Source organism: Symphalangus syndactylus, chromosome 7, assembly GCF_028878055.3.
Source record: "Symphalangus syndactylus isolate Jambi chromosome 7, NHGRI_mSymSyn1-v2.1_pri, whole genome shotgun sequence".
Taxonomy (NCBI): domain Eukaryota; kingdom Metazoa; phylum Chordata; class Mammalia; order Primates; family Hylobatidae; genus Symphalangus; species Symphalangus syndactylus.
Window position 1 is genome coordinate 18,776,515 of NC_072429.2, and position 20,283 is coordinate 18,796,797.

Here is a 20,283-nt window from a genome sequence, read left to right on the forward strand (position 1 = left end):
CATATGCCAGGCTCTGTGATAAGCAATTGTTACCAATTTTATGAGATATATATTGCTTTCCCATTTTGCAGATGAAGAAATTGAGGCTCAGAGTGCTGAAGTAACACGCAGCTGGTAAGTGTTAGAGGTGGGATTTGAACTTGAGCTGTGTGACACCTGAAGCTCTTGAGTACCACTCCATCCGCTGACAACCAACAGCTCAACATCAAGCATTAGTGAAGACTGGCGTTCTATTCACCTAGGTGTTCTTCTCTCATTTGCCTGAACCCCCTCCTTCAGAGAAACCTTTGTGGTTTCCTTTTCTGTGTCACATTACAATGGCAGAGGCACTGTTAAGATGGGCCTCAAAGGCCATCTGGTCCAGACTTTTGCTGTGTAGATAGATGGTGACCCTGAGCCCTATTTAAGTGAGACGACTTGCCTAGGGTCATGACAGCTAATGGCTGACTGAGCCAGGATTTGAACCTTGATCTTTTGACTCTGTGGTGCTCTCTCTACTGTCGTCTTCTATCTCCTTAAAGAAAGACAGAGAATTCTGGTGTCTATGTGCAATGCAATGCCTTATTAAAGACAAAATGAGGTGGACTTCAGAGAAGCCGCCTCCTCTTACTCACTTAATATTTTTATTACTACTCTTTGCAAGGTAGGGCATGAACAAAATAACCTGTTAACAAAATGGGCCGAAAAAAAGACCGTTATGGTCCTTTCTGATCCTAAATTCATTAAATTGAGTTTCTATGACAAATATCTCCTACTACAGAAGTTTATTCACAGCTAGAATCTAAAATCACCATTTTTCTATTTCTACCTGGTCTGACGCCATTGTGGTCGATATAGACATGTTCCTTCCTGCATGCGAACTTGGTACTTTTTCAGGAGTGAGAAATGAGTTGAAGAAGTAAGGATGTTGAGCAAATCCTGTGTGTAATTCTCATTCCAATTTGGTCATTTGTTCAGCAAAGCCAAATTAGGCACATGGGGAGGCTGCCAGAGTCCTTTTCAATTTTTAATTTCTGACATGGTTAGCTCAAGATTTTTTCAAACTGAGAAATAAAAAAAAGTCCTGTATTAGCAAATTGGATTTGATCTTTCTTGCAAATGGTTTTCAGTTAAGTGGATTTCACATAGCTAACCTGAAACATTTAAAACTTGATTCTGATGGAAAGAAACATCATGTTAAAAAAATTAGTTCTATCTCCCAGTGCCTGATTAGGTAGTAGGGAATGAAAACCTGGGCAAGGGGCAGTCCTCCTCAGCCTCTGATATGCTTAATGTCAGTATGGTCAACTTCTTATGAGGAAAGAGCTAATCTGGGGTGGGGTGGGGGAGGATAATTTCTTTTTGGAATGTAAGCTACTTGCATCTATAAAAAAGAACTACATTTTCATCTGCAATTAGATAAATGATACAACAGACTTATTTTGAATTTGTGACAATTTACTTTATATATATATATATATATATATATATATATATATATATATTTTGTTTGTTTGTTTGTTTGACGGAGTTTCACCCTTGTTGCTCAGGCTGGAGTGCAATGGTGCGATCTCGGCTCACTGCAACCTCCGCCCCCTGTGTTCAAGTGATTATCTAGCCTCAGCCTCCCAAGTAGCTGGGATTACAGGCACCCACCACCATGCCCAGCTAATTTTTGTATTTTTAGTAGAGATGGGGTTTCACCATGTTGGCCAGGCTGGTCTCAGACTCCTGACCTCAAGTGATCCGCCTGCCTCGGCCTCCCAAAGTGCTGGGATTACAGGCGTGAGCCATCACGCTCATCCCAAGAGAGCTAATTTTAAGGGTTTTATGTGACACTCAAGTCACACACATTTCTTTGGTGCTAAAGGCACACGATTCTGTCAATCGGCAGCAGCACTGCAGACTGTTGTGGCATTTCTGGCTTATACAAGGCATTGCAATGACAGCAGAGTGACATTCGACATGGTCATGATGTGTCCCCCTCCTCCTTATGGCTTATGCTCCCATGCCAGATCCTAACTCTATGGAAGTCCCCAAGCCAGCCCTAACCTAATACACCTCCCAGGTAGGGGCTGGTGTCTCCCTTAACACTGGCCTGGGAGAGCTCTCCCTGACCTGCATGCTCAGAGCTAAAGAAAGATACGCACGTTTCGAAAGTTCCCCAATTTGTTTTCATTGCTTAGCTCTTCTAGGTGAAACTTTCTCAATGCATCTCCTACTGGTCTTATTTGATTCATTTAAGCTTTACAAGACACTCACGAGGCAGTTACTTTTTTATCCCAATTTTAAAGACGAAGAGACCAAGGCTTGTTGCAGTTCTACAACATACCCAAGGTCTAGGGTTGCCAGGTTTTAATTTGTAAGTTTGCTAAATCTGGCAACTCTAGCAAGATCCTGTAGTTAGGACGAAACCTCAGAGGCACTTCTCTTCTTCTGCAGCCCCAGAAACAGCCTTTGAATCAGTGCCCTCAGATCCTTTAAGCTTTGCTCTAGTTCTGTCAGAAAGAATTGTCCAAGGTAACCGAAGTTGGGTCTCTTCTGAAATGTCCACATCTTCTGGAGTTCTCTACTGTGAATGTTATTTGCATTCTGCTCTAATCAGCATTGTCCGATAGAAATAAAACACAAGCCACTTATGACTTTTTTTTTTTTTTTTTTGAGACAGGGTCTCCCTCTGTCGCCCAGGCTGTATTGCAGCAGCTCTATCTCAGTTCACTGCAACCTCTGCCTCCCAGGTTCAAGGGATTCTCATGCCTCAGCCTCCCGAGTAGCTGGGATTACAGGCATGCATGCCTAGCCAATTTTTGTATTTGTAGTAGAGACAGGGTTTCGCCATGTTGGCCAGGCTGGTCTCAAACTCCTGACCTAAGGTGATCTGCTTGGCTCCCAAAGTACTGGGATTACAGGTGTGAGCCACTGCACCTGGCCCACTTATGAAATGTAAAATTTTCTAGTAACCACATTTAATGAGTAAAAAAATTTTAATACTATGCTTTTTACTCAATATATCCAAAATATTATCAACATAAAATCAACATAAAAATCTTTAATGAGACAGTAAAAAGATTTTTTTTGCACGAAGTCTTCAAAATCCGGTTTATATTTTATAGTTAACAGCACATCTCAATTCAGATGCTAAATTTTCAAGTTAAAGTGAAACATCGTCTTGTAAAAACAATAAAAATGTGCTGAATGAAAGTATTTTATATCATTTCAGTTTTTCAATGTAAATTAATTCAGTTCTTCAATTATACTGAACACATTTCACAGAGGAGGTCCTAGACCACTGTGGCTGACAGGATTTTTCTAAGCTAATCTCCTCCTGCATGCTCTCTGGACATTTTATCATATTATTTATTTATTTATTTATTTATTTTCTTTGAGATGGGGTCTCCCTCTGTCACCCAGGTTGGAGTGCAGTGGTGCAGTCATAGCTCACTGCAGCTGTCTGTCTCCTTGGCTCAAGTGATCCTCTCACCTTAGCCTCCCAAGTAGCTGGGCCTACAGGCGTGCATCAACCATTCCTGGTCAGTTAAAGTTATTATTTTTTATTATTTTTATTTTTAATTTTTTAGTAGAGATGGGGCGGGAGTCTCACTATGTTGCCTAGGCTAGTCTCGAACTCCTGAGCTCAAGTGATCCTTCCATCATAGCCTTGAAAAGTCCTGGGATTACAAGTATGAGCCACCACACTTGGCCTTCCCTTGATATTTTATAACCACACCACTTACAGAGTTTATGGCTTTACATTGGTAATTACTTATTTATTGATCATCCTATTCCCCCTCCAATTTTTATTTTTTTTTTTTTTAGACGGAGTCTTACTCTTTCACCCAGGCTGGAGTGGAGTGGCACCATCTTGGCTCACTGCACCCTCCCAAGTTCAAGCAATTCATTCTCCTGCCTCAGCCTCCCAAGTAGCTGGGATTACAGGCACGTGCCACAACTCTTGATTAATTTGTGTGTGTGTGTGTGTGTGTGTATATATATATATATATATATATATATATATATATATATATATTTGAGACGGAGTCTCGTTCTGTCGCTCAGGCTGGAGTGTAGTGGGGCGATCTTGGCTCACTGTAAGCTCCACCTCCCAGGTTCACGCCATTCTCCTGCCTCGGCCTCCAGAGTAGCTGGGACTACAGGTGCCCGCCACCATGCCCGGCTAATTTTTGTATTTTTAGTAGAGACAGGGTTTCACCATGTTGGCCAGGCTGGTCTCGAACTCCTGACCTCAAGTGATCTGCCCACTTCAGCCTCCCAAAGTGCTGGGATTACAGGCGTGATTACAGTTACCATGCCTGGCCTCCCCCTCCAAATTTTGAGCCATGAACACATTGAGAGGTGAGAGTAGGTCTTCCTTCCCCTCTTTCAAATTTGTCCCCACAGCTAGCATAAGCTTTAGAACACAGTAGTGTTTAAGAAATATTTATCTGAATGAAAGAATGGCTTGAAAACTTCTGTCTAAAAAACTACAATTAACTGAGGTCTGGGAGTGTGCCAGGCTAATAATAATGATAATAGGCATAAACGGTGTCTACTGAATTCTTATTACCTGCTTTTAAGACATTTCTGACTGATCATTAAAAAAAAATCACCTTTGAGGTTGCAAGTATCCTCACTTTACACATAAGAAAACTGAGACTTAGAGAGATTAAATAACCTGCCCACTGCCACCTATCTACTAAGAGACAGAGCCAGGAATACAGAGATGTATCCTAACCACATTTCTAGTGCTTCCCTAACCATAGTCATCATTTACCGTGTTCATGGTTTTCGCGAAATCTAAGCTCTACTTAGATTGTTATTTCTTAACTACATTTTAAAATCAATCTCCTTTTTAGCACTTGTGTTTGCTTTTGTTTGACTTGTGGACAAAGACTTATAGTAGACAGGTACGAAAAAATAAATCCTCTTTTGCAACCCATGAGCTGTTATATATGCAAGAAGGAATATTATGAAAAAAGAAAGAAAAAATAGCAATCTATTTTTTAAAAACTTTAATCAGTTTAGCCTCATCCCAAAGTAATATCTGTGAAATAAAAAACTTAATGTGTGAAGATTTTTGTCATACACTGAAATAAACATAACTATTGTAATACAGAAGTGTGTCCACATGCTACACATAGCCATATGGTGATATGACTACCATACCTGGGTAAATATTACTCTCTGCTCAGTTACACCTAACCTCTAATATTGGTCTTTCTGTTCCTAAAGATCCACCATTATTTCTGCATTTTCCCCTTCCTCTCACACGGTGGTCTAGGAAGGAAAAACACCAGCGGCTGAGGAAAGGCTGGAAGGGAGGCTCTCCCTTGCCTGCCTTTTCTCATTATTTCTAGCTGTAAAAAAAGCAAGACACGAGCAAACCATAATACCTAACTCCCCACTGCCTCTGCCTTGAGGGTTTTTCTTTGCTTCTTTAGAAGCCAGAGGACAAAAACTGCTTCAGGGTGGCTGGACCTGTGGGATCGGTCCTTCTCGCTTTGAGGTTTCCTGCCTTATTCCAGGGCAATACTAACAGAGTCTCAAAGCTGTTCAAATCTAAGAGTCCTAACCTCCTCCCCTGCCCTACCTGCCTTTCTCCCAGCCCTGGAGGGTCCTCATAACCCAGACTACCCCAGATGTTTCCTGGGCATCCCAGTTTCTACTTCGTTCAATAAATTCACCAGCAACTATTGAGCCCCTACTATACCCCAGATATGGCAAACTCTCAAGGCAATTTTCAATAAGAATCATAGCTAATATGAATGTAGTGCTTACTGTTTGCCATGCACTGTTATAATAAGCACTTTAAATATTTAGACATGAAATTGCCCTTTTTGGAGATTAAATATGGTAGAATATCACCAGTTTCACATGGTTCAGCTTAATGTATTAGTCACTTAATATACTAGTTCTAGAGGTAGATACTTTTATCCTATTCATTTGATAGCTGAAGAAACTATGGGAGAGAGAGATTAAGTATCTTGTCCAAGATTAGTCTGCCAGTAGTGGCAGAGCTGGGCTTTGAACTTGGGGACTCTGTCTCAGAACACTTGATTACAATGCTTTCTGTCTCTCATAGTGAAAGTGGCAGAAAAAAGAAAGCCTACTTCTCTCCAAAGCCAGATTCTACATTTCGGGTGCATTGTGGGTAAACTAGGCTTTTGTAGGAACAATAGAATATGGTGATTAGACTAGCTTTGGAAGCAGCAGACCTGGCTTCAGGTCCAGGTCCCAGCCCTGGATTTTAGTAGCTGTGAGGCTCTTGGAAAGCTTTTTTCTTTCTTTCCCTCCCTCCCTCCCTCACTCCCTCCTTCCCTTCCTCTCTCCCTCCCTTCCTCTTTCCCTTCCTCCCTCCCTCCCACCCTCCTTCCCTCCTTCCCTCGCTTCCTCCTTTCCTCCCTTCCTCCCTCCTTCCCTCTCTCCTTCCCTTCCTCCTTTCCTCCCTTCCTCCCTCCGTCCCTTGCTCCCTTCCTCCCTCTCTCCCTCTTTCTTTTCCTTCAGTTTTCCCTCCCTCTCTCCCTCCCTCTTTCTTTCTTTCCTCCCAGACCCTCATTTTCCTCATCTGCAAAATGGGAATCATAAAACTTCCTACCTCCCAGGGGGGTTGCCACATTCAATGAAATAAAGTATGCAAAACGTTTATCTCAGTGCTTGACACACAGTTAAGAACCCGACAAAGAGCAATTATTGCGTGAACTGTCCAGAAGGAATATGGTCTGTCTGGAGAAAACTCTCTGAAATTCCAAATAGCTAGGTTACAAGCAAATAGCCCATCCTAAATTTGAGATAGCTTGCCTTTTGAATTAAAATAACAGAAATTAGGAAATATAGGAAAATACTCAGTGGTCACCTTCTCCAGACTCATTTTACAAAACAGGTTATGGAGACCTGGAAAGATTAATACCTCGGCAGAGAGGACATTCATCTCTATGAAAAGCACAGATCCCCGATCCCATTCACGTCCACCTCACTGCACTGACTCTTGAAGCTGCACTTTTGCGGTGAAGCTTGACAGAGGAACCTCAGATCAGCTGACCTGGTACATATATCTCATGCATATGTGAAATCAGTGGTGACACTAAGCAGTGGTCCGGGGGTGCAGTGGGGTAGAAAAGGAAGGTGAGTAGGAAAATTCTAAATGATTTCCATCAACCTTCTCTGATGTTACCACAAATAGAGTCTCAGTAAAAACAGTGTCTTTCCTATGCAAGTGGAGCTTTAAGACGAGCCCCCAACCTCCCATTTTCCACCCAGACTGGCACCTTTAATCCCCTCCTGTATGTATTCTGGAGATGCCACTGCGTAAAAAACACATTAGATGGCAATAGTATTTTCTTCTTTTAATCTGATATCTGAAAATTCAGGGTATTTACACGGTTAGCCTTGATGCTGCAACAGGGTAAAGCCTTGTGTAGCTTCGTAGAGCTCCATTAACAAGCATTTCCTAACCTTCAACCCTGTGCCTGGTGTTGTGCTAGGCTCTGGGGATACAATGATTCTGAAGACGCCACTCCCGCCCTCAAAAAGCTCACTGTCTAGGCCAATGGTTTTGGGCTGTAGTTCCCAGACCAGCAGAATCAGCGTCCCCTGAGAATTTATTAGAAATGGAAATTATTGGGCCCTACTCCAGACCTACAAATCAGAAACTCAGGGGTGGGGTCCAGGTATCTGTGTGCTAACGAGCCTTCCAGGTGATTCGGATGAATGCTCAAGTTTGAGAACCACAGGTATTGCACAAGGCTTGGCTGACAGCAATTAATGAAAGAGAACATGAAGGGAAGGAGCAAGCTCCTCTTGTCTGTTTCTACGAAGGTGGAGGAGGTGAGAGAGCCCAGACATCTCCCTCCAGGTCTAGGCACTAGGTCTCTGCCCATACAGGTAGTGTGTCAGAAGCAGCTGGGAAGATGCAATATGGAAAAGAGATATTCAAGCTAGGGTGGAAATACGAAAAAAAAAAAAAAAAAAAGAAAAGAAAAAAAAGAGCCAGAACCAGACTTGGGCCAAAGTAACATGGTAAAACAGGGACATTCTTTCTCAGCATGCCTCCTCTCCATCCAGTACCTGCTCTGTGTCCATTCTGCCTGCTCCAGGTGACCCATGATCAGAGAGACTCAGTGCCCCCCTCCAAACTCAGCAGTGCCTCTTGTATGAATGCTTTCCCATCACATCAGAGGTTTCCAGGACTCCCATCCAACTCTGTCAGAACTCTGCTTTCCAAACTATCAGCCACATCAATGGAACTTTAAAAAATCTGTTGGATCTTGATATTAATTATTAATTCATCCACATCCTCCCCACAACATCACACATTCTATCATTAATGGATGTGCAATTATAGGGAAGACTAATGATTTAAGCCAAAGATATAAACTCTAAAGGTGGAAATTTTAGGCATGGTGCCAGTTAAGGATGAGAGATATTTTCAGACAGAAGATATTTTAGACAGTGGCTCAAAGCGGCATGACAGGAAGGCTCCCTTCTCTATGTTCTGGTCAGCCCTGACTGTGGAGGTACTGACCTGAGGCAGGTGCACCGTTTGGCAAAGCAATTGCCACCCCTTCCCCACTAGCAGGCACAGGGCTGCCCAAAGCCAGAGGATCCATCAAGGATATATTGTGGCTGGGGCATCTGATTGTAAACATCTGTCTATAAGCATTCCTAGGGTGAATTCCTCTTTCTTTAGTCCATAATGCCAAACTTGGGAGTTTGGGCTGGGTAGCTATGTACTAGCATAGGATCCTTAGGGTTCAGCTTGATCTACCTTAAGCAGGAAAGAGGAATTTTTTTTGAAGGCTATGAAGGCAGGTTGTGAAAGTGAAAGAGTAGCTGACCAATGGTTTTTGCTATGGCTTGAATGTCTATCCCTCCCCAAAATTCGTATGTTGAGATCCTAACCAAGGTGATGGTATTAGGCGGTAAAACCCTTGGGAAGTGATTAGGTTATGAGTGGGGTTGGTGTCCCTATAAAAGAGCTAGCTAGTCTCTTCCACCATGTGAGGACATAGCTAGAAGGTGCCATCTAGGAACCAGAAAGTGCCCTCACTGAATCTGCAGGTGCATTGATCTTGGACTTCCCAGCCTCTAGAACCAAGAAATAAGTTTCTGTTCTTTAAAAGCTAGTCAGCCTCTGGCATTTTGTTATAGCAGCCTGACCAAATTAAGAGAGGGTTTATCCCTGAGGGGAGGACCATGGGCACAGACAGTAATATTCCCATGCCCTTGGGCTACCAGGAGAAAAGAGAGCTCCACTTTCCCAGTTTCACTTTTAGGGACCCTAGTTAAGGACTCTGGCTCAGCTGAGGTCACAAGCGCCCCCCCCCCTTTTTTTGACAGTTGCTATAGTGAGGAAAGTAAGATAATAATATCAACCCTGCTCGATTTAGGGACCCAAAAAGGGCGTTGGATACAGACACATCCACCAAGTAAACTTGCCAAACTTGGCAAATAAATAAAAACTCAGGAAGCCGGTTACATTTGAATTTCCCACGCGATATTTTGGACATACTTACATTAAAAGCATTTTCATTATTATTCTGAAACTCAAATTTAACTGGGCATCCTACATTTGGCAACCTGTCACCAAGGGAACTGGTGTGAGCCAGGCAGACTCCTCTTCATTTGGTGTCCACCACACCTTGTTTAAAGCTTGAAGAAGTAGAGTTCTTTGGGGAGAAAGGCACTGCCCATGCCCAGAATCACCCCTGAGCACCTTCTCTGTGTCACGCTGGGATGGGTCTCTGACTAGAAGAGAATCCATATCAAGCCTCTACACTTTCCACAAAGTGTCAAAACTGCCTGGCTGTCTCCGTGTGTAAAGCATATGGACTCCTCTTTTTATCAACCACAGTGATTCCTGGGTGGGACCTGAGGATTTATCAGGAACTTCAGCTAGGATCAAATTGTGATTCTACTCTTGCCAAAGCTCCTTAGAGACATTTGATATCGAGAGAGGCTGCAGAGGCTGACTGGCTGGTCCAACCCTGTCTCTCAGGCTGAGTGCTAGTGCCCTCCATAGAAGGCATACCATAGCCTCCTTCTAAGGTCTGCTCCTCTCTAGAATGGGCAGAAAACTTGGAACCCAAAGATCTCTGCAAGCTCCATTTGTGCCAGTGGTGTTGATTCTCGTAAATGCTCACTAAACTTGCTCTGCAGTTAGGGCACAGCCATTTTTTTCTCTTCTTTCTGGAAAGAAGTTTATTACACAAAGCAATAGGTGGATGTCTTCTTACTACCACATAAATCTGCCATAGTACCTATGTGCTACACTTCTTAGAAAGGAAGAACAAACAGTTGCTACTGGAACATTCCACACAGAGGAAAACAATAAAGCTAAAAACAAAAGCAAAACAGTAAAAAAAACATATATAGAGGTGTATTCTCTGTTAGAATCTTTAACACAAGATAGGGCCACGCAAAGCTGAGGTTCCATTATATTTCCGAAAGTAGAGGAACCAGACAGTTCAACTTGACTTTTCTTTAGACAACACCTTTCATTCTAGCCACGAGGAGTGATGTTTTCAGCATCAAGCATTCAAAAAAGAACTCTGAGCACTCACGTGGCCCAGAACATGGCACCAGAAAGCTAGAGGCAAAAACACGGAGCTCAAATTTGGGACACACAAAAGGCAGTCCAGGGCCGAGGTCAGTTCCGGGCGAGACTTGGAACTGAGCACTTTTTTGTTTGTGTGCTCCAGTCTGCTAGCAGAAGCTATGATGCCTGAAAAATCCTGTGTGAATTATCTGACAGCGTTAGAGAAACAAAAAGCCGTTCTAGGGACTTCTGGGCAGTATGTCTGGATGTAAGGGGGAGGCTGCATTTCCTCTTCTGGGAAAGCCCTGTGCACTTAGAACAGACTCTTTAATGAAGTGCCAATGATCTCAGAGTTGACCTTCAGAGTCCTTGCCCCACAGCCCCATGATCAGTACCTCAGTCAGGAGTCAAGTCTCGGTGGGTGAGGGTACCTTGGCTCTCCACAGTGTGGGGAGTGTGCTTCTGTGTCATTTCACATGTACGTGTGTGTGTGTGTGTCTGTAGCTAATTTTCTGACAGGTGCACATGCAAGCGCCTAGTCCATGTGGAGGGATTATCATTTTAGTAAGTAGTTTTAGCTAATTAGCTTATTCTTGCTGACATGGTCCCATTCCTCCTAATTTGATATTCTTATTTCATGTAGAAATTGGGAGGCTGATAGACCCTGGAATGGTTGTGATTAGTTTTCCTTGGTTTTATCTGTGTATGCTGGTATGTATTCTGGAAGGGGAAAACCTGGGTTTGTTTGGTTCGCTATGGTATAAGCAGAACCTGTCACAGTAAAAATCTATTTTATTTAGTGCTTACCTTTGGCCAAGCACTGTGCTAGGGGCTATTCAAGAATTATCTTGTTTAGTCTTTATAACCTCCCCTATGAGATAAGTGCTATTATTGTATTCATTTTACAGGGAGGAAAGTGAGTTGCAGTGAGGTTAAGTAACATACCTGTGCTCCTGTCACTGGTAAGTAGAAAAGCTGGGATTGTGAACCCAGCAGCCTGTATTCTAGAGCCTGTTCTCTTTCCTTGTACCAGGAAACATTTGTTGTATAAATTAATAGCTATGTGGATAATTTACCACGTATGATTTAAGTGCTTCTGATGACAAATCCAGGGTTTCCATTCTTAGTTACCAGGCTCAAAATTCATATAATAAGCCCTAAAAATACTATAACTTTCAGGATTTCTCTCTGCTTCCATAAGTCGGCATCTCTTCTGCTGCTCATTCTAACTTCACCCTCCAGAGTGTGTGCTCTTCCCACAGTTCTATTAAGCTAATCCCCATCATGAGAGGGCTAATTGCTAATCCCCACGTCAGTGGATAAATATTTAGGTGGACACTGCTTCTGCCTATTATTTGCACTGTGAGAGGGGTCCCCAACTCTCAGAGGAATGGTGGGTCAAATCTCCTCAGGGAAGGACAGGCTTCTTGTGGCTGGAGCTGCTGTTCCTGGGAGGCCAAGAAGAGGCTCACCTGACTTACATCATACCTTGAGAAGAGCAAAGAAATAGAAGCGCTCCCAACTATGATCTTCCCCAGAGAGTTGTACAGACAACTTATTATTAATAGAAGTTGTGTTTTTCCCAGTTCCCCATCACAAGTGAGCCCCCTTCATAGCCAAGGAGATAGGAGTTCCGTCCTCAGAGCTCAAATAGGCCCTCTCCCACACAGACAGATCGAATTCCAACCTCAGGACGCACTGGCCAATGAAGCCTTTATTGCTAGCCATTGCAGCTCGGGTGGCAGTTATTTTGGTTTAAACAACTTGTGGGTGGTCTCTTCATGTTCAAGAATTTGCCTCCATCTTTTTGTGTTCCACTTATACCAACACATCTTCAGTGGCAGCATTTCTGGCAACCCCACAGGACACCTGCTCCTCTAATCTCATACCTGAACCACACAGTTGTGTTTGCTCTTTGGAACCCAAGAACATGTGGTAGTCAAGAGAACACGGAAGGAAACCCTACCTGTATCCTACCCTATTTCCCAATGTAGCCACATAAACCTAATACTTAAGCTTGTTCTTGCTACTTGGATTTCAATTTTCAGTCCCTGTTGGAGATACCAAGTGTTCTTGCTATCACATCATTTATTAATGTCTATCGTCAACAGAGAACAATTACCAACACTAACACATATGAAGAAAAAAAAAGGATTCTACTTTCCAAACCAATTTCCAAGAATTGCTACTATAGGGAAGCGTCAAATACTTTTCCACTTTAACCATTCTCAAAACTTTTAATGAATCTTTTCTTTTAAACAAATCATGCCATTAGCATGGATGCTATGCAAATGAAATGCAGGGCCTGTATTTGTTTGGCTTCCTCGAAATTGTTTCAGAAACCTGATCACATCAAATATTTTTCAGTTTATGCAAAACAGAACCTCCCAATACATTTGTTTTTGAAGAGTATGTAGTCTTCCATTTGCATGTGAGTCCCAAGTGGTAAATTTACACTTTGAATGTAGGATTCATAAATTTCCATGTGTGTACTGCATTTTGAAACTTAAATCATAAAGAAGTTACTTTTGTATAACAAGGGCCTTACGAATCTGAAATCAAATGACCTGATAAGCACCTGGATGCTGGAGTTTAGCACAGAGATAACACAGAGGAAACCTGTTTTCCTAGAGTAACATCATCTTTGCATTTCATATAGCATTCTTTCAAAACCTAATCTCAGGTCATCTTGGAGAATTTAGGGACAAGAATATACTTTCTGCAGTTAAGGAATCATTCAGAACCAAGGACTCACAAATCTGCACGTAAAACCCTTTTCCAAACTGCTCTTTCCCAGCCTGGTGAGTGGGTCCTGGCAGTGGCCCTTTCCTACTGTCAGGGAACAATGTTATGGCTTGACAGAGCTATGCATGATCACACTTACTGTAGCATCAACTATTTTTTTCTTAATTGTCCTGAGATCCTAGAAAGGAAATAAGCGTCTGTGCTGACAGAGGAGCTCAGCGTGAACTCTCATTTTTCACATGGAGCTAATTAAAAACTGAAATTAGTTAAATATGGAAATGACACTTGCAAGCACTTTAGTAGAATTCTGGCAAAATCCCTCTGGAGTGCTGTGACATTACCTGCTGCTTCGAAACTCCCCAGCTGAATTTCACAGTTAAAAGGCTGAGCAAAGGGAAAGTTATTATTGAGATTTCGGATTCAGAACGTGTCTGTAAAACTCCAAATTAAATTTCATGGCTGGCCCTTGAGTGGCTGGCGATATGTAACGCAGGCCAATGGAGTGGGCCGCTCACAATGTCCCTGCACGCAGCAGCTCCAATTACCCCTGTTTAGGTATGGTACTGTAGGTGGCATAGGTGCGACAATCGGAAGGCTAATGGATATATTTCTCCTGGAATCTGACTCAAGACAGTTCACATATGCACAAATTCCAACAAAGAAAAGGGCCTGAACTCATGCATGGGGTATGATGAGCCCAATTATTAAAATTGAGGTTGCTTCGGGGTAATAAGACACACTTCTCGAATTTGGAGTCTATCTGTATATGTCGGTCTATCTATTCATCCCTCTATCCATCTATAAATGCATATGTATTTATATATATGTGTATAAATCTCTCTATATATGTATACATCTTACAGATACGTCACAGTTTTTATGCATAATTGTGATACACCATCACAAAGCAGAGAGATCAAACTGCTTGAGACTCAGAGGAAAGTGAGAATGGTCTTCTCTTAAAATCCCTAGCAGAATCGCCTTTCCACATAAACAATGATGAAGAGGGAGCTCCCAGGGCAGGTGGCGAGAGAGCACCCTCCGGGATGTCATGTCCCCCTTTCCAGGCAAACGCAGTAGTGTGTGCTCAAGGGCAAATTATGTTTGCTTGCATCTGCATACAATTTAATTAAACCCACCTACGTGTCTGATGGCTCTGGATCTGTGGCAGAGTGTTTGGGAAGTCCAGCTGCTCTCTAAACAACTGGAGTGTTGTGATTTTATTGTTTTTCCGACACCCCATCCATTTGCCCTTGAGGCATCCCCTCCCCCTGGACCCTGGCCATGACTGAGGAAGGCCCCGCATCCCCGCCTGGGCAGGCCAGCGAGAGGAGCCACTTAGTGCCAAAGCCAGCCCTGCTCTGCAAGTCAGCTGGCAGGCAGCCGTTGGCGGGCCAAGCTGCCAGAGAGAGAGTTCTCTGGCAGCTCAGGCGCTCATCTTCCCATCACACTCGGGCTTTGCTAGTCCGCGGCCTGGAAATCATCACGGCTTACCCAGCTGGATGGGGGGAATGCTGCAGCTGTACCATCAGGCTGGCTTATTTTTATTGAATTTTGAATATCCAGTTTCAAAGCAATTCAAATGAATTTGCCCAAGGCCTCGGATCAGCGTGGCTGCCGACACTCTCTGCAGCAGGGTTTCGAAGTTCATATTTCTAAACAAAGGCAAGATTACAGAAGCTTTCCTTGTCAGAACCAGTGCCTCTAAAGAACCCTGTCTTCCAACTCTATTAGGCCGCAAGCTGACAGTAGCGAAAGCTGTTGGGCTAATCCAAGTCCCTCCTACCCGAGCTGTGGTGGCCATGCAAACTTCTTCCACTGCTTAGAGAAAGACAGGGGAGTGGGGTGCGGCATGTTTAATAGCATGGCACACGCACCCTTGCCTAGAGAGCGCAGGCGAGATGGACATGGAACACTGCAGTGCGGCTTCGAGCGGGGCAGAATGGGCAAGCATGAGAGACAAGGCTGCCCCTGAGTCCCCAATCTCAGAGGGGTAAAACAACCATTTGGACAATCAGGAACAATTCTAAACTTGTTCTGTAACCACTGCTCTCTGCCTCCTCCTGTTAAGATGGAAAATAAAAAGAAACACTATACATGCATTTGTTTAACTAAGCTGAGTTTGGTACAATGCTCCATTTCATGGAGCATTTCTACCAGTTTCCAAAAAATCTGCTTTCCTTCACCCCCATTATTTTATTCTAATCCTGCAACACTCATGCCTGGCAGGCACTTATTGTAAATGCACAAAGCAAAACTTAACCTGAGTGGTAGAAGGCTGAAGAGTTGTGGCGAAAAATGGGCCTCCCGAGAAAAAGCGGGATGCAGCGCCTCATGGCCAAGGGTGGCTAGACAATGAAAACGTAACCTGCTCTGATTTCTTTCAGTAGGATTTGGGAGAGAGTTAGGGCTTGACACTCATTGAAAACGGTTTTTAAGAAGCCTTGGGACAAAACCAATTCAATAACTATTGATGTTCACAATCTGTCAACTTCTCCCCCAGGGGTTAAAAAAAGACCCTCAGAGCAGAGAGCAAATTGGGATGTGGAGACTCTCGGAGTGATACCAGACAGAAAGCTCCAGAGGAGCGGAGCTCCCGGCTGCTCTTCTCTGTGCTGCATCCCCAGCCCCCAGCACGTGCCTGCTCATGCATGGTGCTTAATGAATATTTGGAATGAATGGATGACTAAATGAATAAACAAAGGTCATCTTTATTTATACTACCGGGAGTACAATACGGATTTTAAAGTGAGAAAGATTCCTAAAATGACCACTTAATTGTTACATCACACTAGACAATCTCTAGGTCTCAGTGTTCCCATCTGTAAAATGCAGTTGATGACAGTATCTTGTGATGTAGGACTGTTTAGACAATTAGATGAGAAGATGAACAGAAAGCGCCTGTTACCACTTAGAAGGGGGTAGATCTCACCCCTTCCCTTTCTTTTTTGAAATTGGATAGGTCACAACTCTGTTTCTAATCATTTCTGTTACTTTTGCAGCATTCAGTGGAATCTGCCTTTAAAATAGAAAAAAAAGATTTCAAATATGTAGGACAGTCTGTTTCTCAAAAAATCTTATGGTCCTTTGAAAACGATTGTTTGACCTGCTGAGTGCAGTCAGTGTTGGGGTCTCTTATGAAACTTGAGTGTGCACTGTAACAGGGGGAGCCATGGTTTTTCTTGAGTGTGAGTTCTATAGATTCAGAGACAGAGTAAAGACATGAAAACCAAAACGTGGAATAAATATTCAGATACAGAGTAAAGACATGAAAAACAAAACGTGGATACCAGGATAAAGCAAAAACTCCAAACACACAAGGAAAGGAAGGCTGTGGGTGTCAAGAACCCAATGACTTAAGGAACCTCGGGGAGCTGGGTGGATGCCTCAAGAAACCAGAGGTAAGAACAGCCACCATGGGTCACTCCACTTTGGTGTGCAACCCAATCAGTTTTAAATCATTTGCTCCTTTAAGCAAACACTGCTGCTGGTTAGTTATCCAGTACATGTTTTTAATTACAAGCTGAAAAAGTCATTCTGTAGCCCTGAAACCAGTGCCCTCATGCCTAAGAAGTGCTTTTTAATATTTATACATCTAAAGAGGGTTTGCCCTTCCAGACATAGAAAATCATTAGGAAGCATTCTCAGGAGGATATAACTTTGGTCAAGGTCAAGCACAAATCTAAACTTCACATTTAAGCCAAGGCTTACCAGTAGGTGCCACTTTTGTGCCACAAACGATTCCTAGCCTGCTCCTGACTTTCTAGGTTATCAATTTTTAAATAGAGGAAAGGAACAAAAATATGCTTGTGAGACAATTCTGAGCATATAAAAGTTGAAGAAACTTTTCTTTTTTTTCCTCGTTCCTTGGCACATCTATTTAATAGAGCTTTTTTGATTTCACTTTTTTCTTCCAGCACAGCAGATGAACGGGTGAACCAAGGAAACTGCACTCAAAGAAATGTCTTGTAACGGCTCTAACTTTGGTTTGGCATGTCACCTTTCTAACGATATCAGGCAGAGGAAATATTCCGTCAAAGCTGTGAGTGTGGAAGGAAAAAGCCTGGAAGCGGTCCAAAGACGCACTGTATCTTAGCAACTTTGGAGGTTCAGAAAAGCCAATATTTCAGTTTGGGAAGCCGGCGGGTGGAGGTTCCACCCTACCCAACCACGAATCACTGAAAGACACTCCCCAAGGTGAAGATGCAACCGTCTTCAAGATCTGCTACCTAAGCTGCTGAAAAATCAAATGGCTCTCAGCGGGCAGGGAACGATATTCTCATGAAAACAAGACAAAATGACGACGTCAAAAACCCAAAACAGGAAACAGTCACAACCAGGTAAAGTCAAACATAGAATGACTGAAAAATGCCTTGTAGGAGGATGTTGGGCCAATTAAAAATGTTAAACAAGCACAAAGTTAACTTCCACAGGAAGCAAAGGACAGGGGGAATGTGGGTACTGTCTATTCCAAGACCTTCGCTTGAGGTCTAAGGGTCCGGGTTTTGGAGAATCCTTCTTTCTTACTTATCTCTGGACAATGGGCAAACTCCAAACATCCACTAAAGAATACTCGGGTGTCACCTTGTAGCCCCTAACCTTGTCTTTTGTAGCAAAGTGGCGAGCATATATTTGGGTGGGGGGAGGTCTAAATGAACTTGACTGATAATGACCTACATCCTCGACATTCTCTTCCCAATCTGATGCTGATTGTAAATCCTAACAATCTAAACCCTGGCCCCTCTAAGCACAATTCAGAAGCCCAGTGTGGATCCTAACCCTCAGAGAACACGATATATAATTGCCGTATAGGTAGAAATCCATTCCCTGCTCTAAAGCCCAACTAAGGTTATCTGTAGCTCCACTGTTCCTCGCTCTTAGGCAATTAAGTCATCACATAGGTGAAACACATCACTTCAATGGAAGAGAAGAAGTGGGTGCTTTTAAAGCCTTTTCTTTCCTCTAAGGACTTATTGTCCTTAAAACATCATTCAGTGGCAAATAAAAATAGGAAAGTTTATTAAACCCAATTCTGCTGTCTTCTAATTTTTTCATTACATGCATGAAAATAACTTAGGAAGTGCATCTTTTGTCCCAGAAACTCCAGCATCATCTAGCCCAGCTGACATCCACTGAAATTGCAACTGATTATTCATTGTACATTATAGGAATAGGAAACTTTCTTTTACCCTCTACCCCTTTTTCCCAGGGGCTGGCTCCAGGTTACTCTGTCCAGTATCGAGCAAAAGGCTGATCGATGGACTGAATTATGCCTGATGTCTCCTTTCCCCTCCCACCAGATTCAGTCAATGATCAAACCAGGACATTCAACCTCTATGATGTCTCCCTCATGTCCCCTCTCCTCTCTGCCTGCCCTGCCATTGTTCTTGTTTTATTCATAGTCTCCTCTTTCTGGGCTTTGGAATGGCCTCCTTGGCTCTCATCTAGTTTTCACCCCATCACTTCATTCTGCACGGGGCTGCCAGACGGCTCCATGCCCTCTTCTACTCAGAATTGTTGGCGAGTTTTGCGTTGCTTAAGAATCAAATCCAAAAACACATTCTTATGGCATGAAAGGCTTGTTGTCATGCTGCCCTTCTCCCCAATACTTTCTCCATCAATACCCTAGATCCCTGTATACTTTTTGCTCCAGTGTTAATGATACTTGGCATTCTACTCACCACGATTTCCCAGGCTTTAATCACTGCACTTGGTGTTCTTATTCCTGAAAGGTATTTGTCCCCTCTTTCCCTTCTGCCAAAATCCTATGCACCCTTCTAGCTACATATCAAATGCCACCTCCCCTCTAAAGTACTCTCTGATACCAACAGACAAACGACTCCTTTTCTTCTCCGCGTGCTTCCTTCCATGCTAGCACAGGTGTGGTCTCCTTGGTCTTGTGTTATAAGTGATAGTTTGCACATCTATTTTCTCTCTGTGTATGATGGAGATCTCCTTGGGGACAGGAACCTCAGTCACCCATTTCTGCATCACTAAGGTCTTAGAGAGAAGGAAGTTTTTAGTGAATGCTTGCTGAATTAATGAATAAACGACAAAGTCTGTCCTTAGGAGGCACCCCAGAATCAACCCAAATGTAAGAATGCATCTTAATACTGATGTAGGGAATCTCTCATCTAAAAAGTCATCAGTTTCCAGGCTAGCTCTATTTTCTGAATTCATTTACCCTCTCCCCTCTCCTCCCTCCTATCCTATTCCTTCCTGGGACTTCCTGGGCAGGAGTCTCAATAATACTGTCCTCCTCCACCCCAGGTGGTCGACAAGTCAATATCTGCAGTTACTTCAGCTCAAAATTGTCATCAACAAAAGAGACCCAAGAAGAGAGTGAAATCCAATCCTTTTCTCCCCCTAAAGCTCATTTCCCTGGAAATACTTATTTCCTTATGAAAAAAAAGAAAGAAGAAATAAAAAAGAGCTTACAACACCATGTTAAAGCAAATGCTTAGAAAATATTTTTGAAACATTTGGAAGTAATTTCTATTCACAAATTATCTCCATTCACAAAATGAAAAGGCAAATTATGTAAGCTGGATAAATTCAGAGAGAGAAAAAAATCAGACTTAATGTGGAGAAGAGAAGAGGAATAGGGAGAAAGGGAAAGAGAGAAAGATTAGTGATTCTTGCATTGCTATAGTAAGGAGAATTTTTAAAACAATTAACATGTATGAACCTATGAACCCCACAACCAACTCCAAGATGCTGATAGGCAGTTAATTTCTCCATTTTGCCAGAAGATAAAGTTTAAGCTTAAACAAAGACAGCTCTTCTGTTGCCCAACAGTGGAAGTGCAGAGGCCGGAAAGTATGAGGTGTAGAAGAGGGAGCTATGAGAAACAGCAGATGGGAAGATGGGGATGGAACAGAAGAAAGCTATTATGTCAAGAAGAAAGTGACAGGAGAAGGGGGCCTGAAGAGTCATCTGACATCAACGATGAGGGGCAAAAATGGCATAAAGATCTACGAAGCCAGTCTCTGCTTTGTACTCCTGACATATGAAACCTCTTTCTCAAA

General features: G+C 42.9%; 1 protein-coding gene and 1 pseudogene across 18 annotated transcripts in view; one reads left to right on the forward strand and one right to left on the reverse strand.

The window, feature by feature from the left end:
* Nucleotides 1-20,283, reverse strand: part of TENM2 (teneurin transmembrane protein 2) — a 1,678,453-nt gene that overhangs the window by 230,969 nt on the left and 1,427,201 nt on the right. The gene's annotated exons all lie outside the window — the stretch shown is intronic.
* On the forward strand, nucleotides 4,831-4,945 carry LOC129487090 (uncharacterized; annotated as a pseudogene).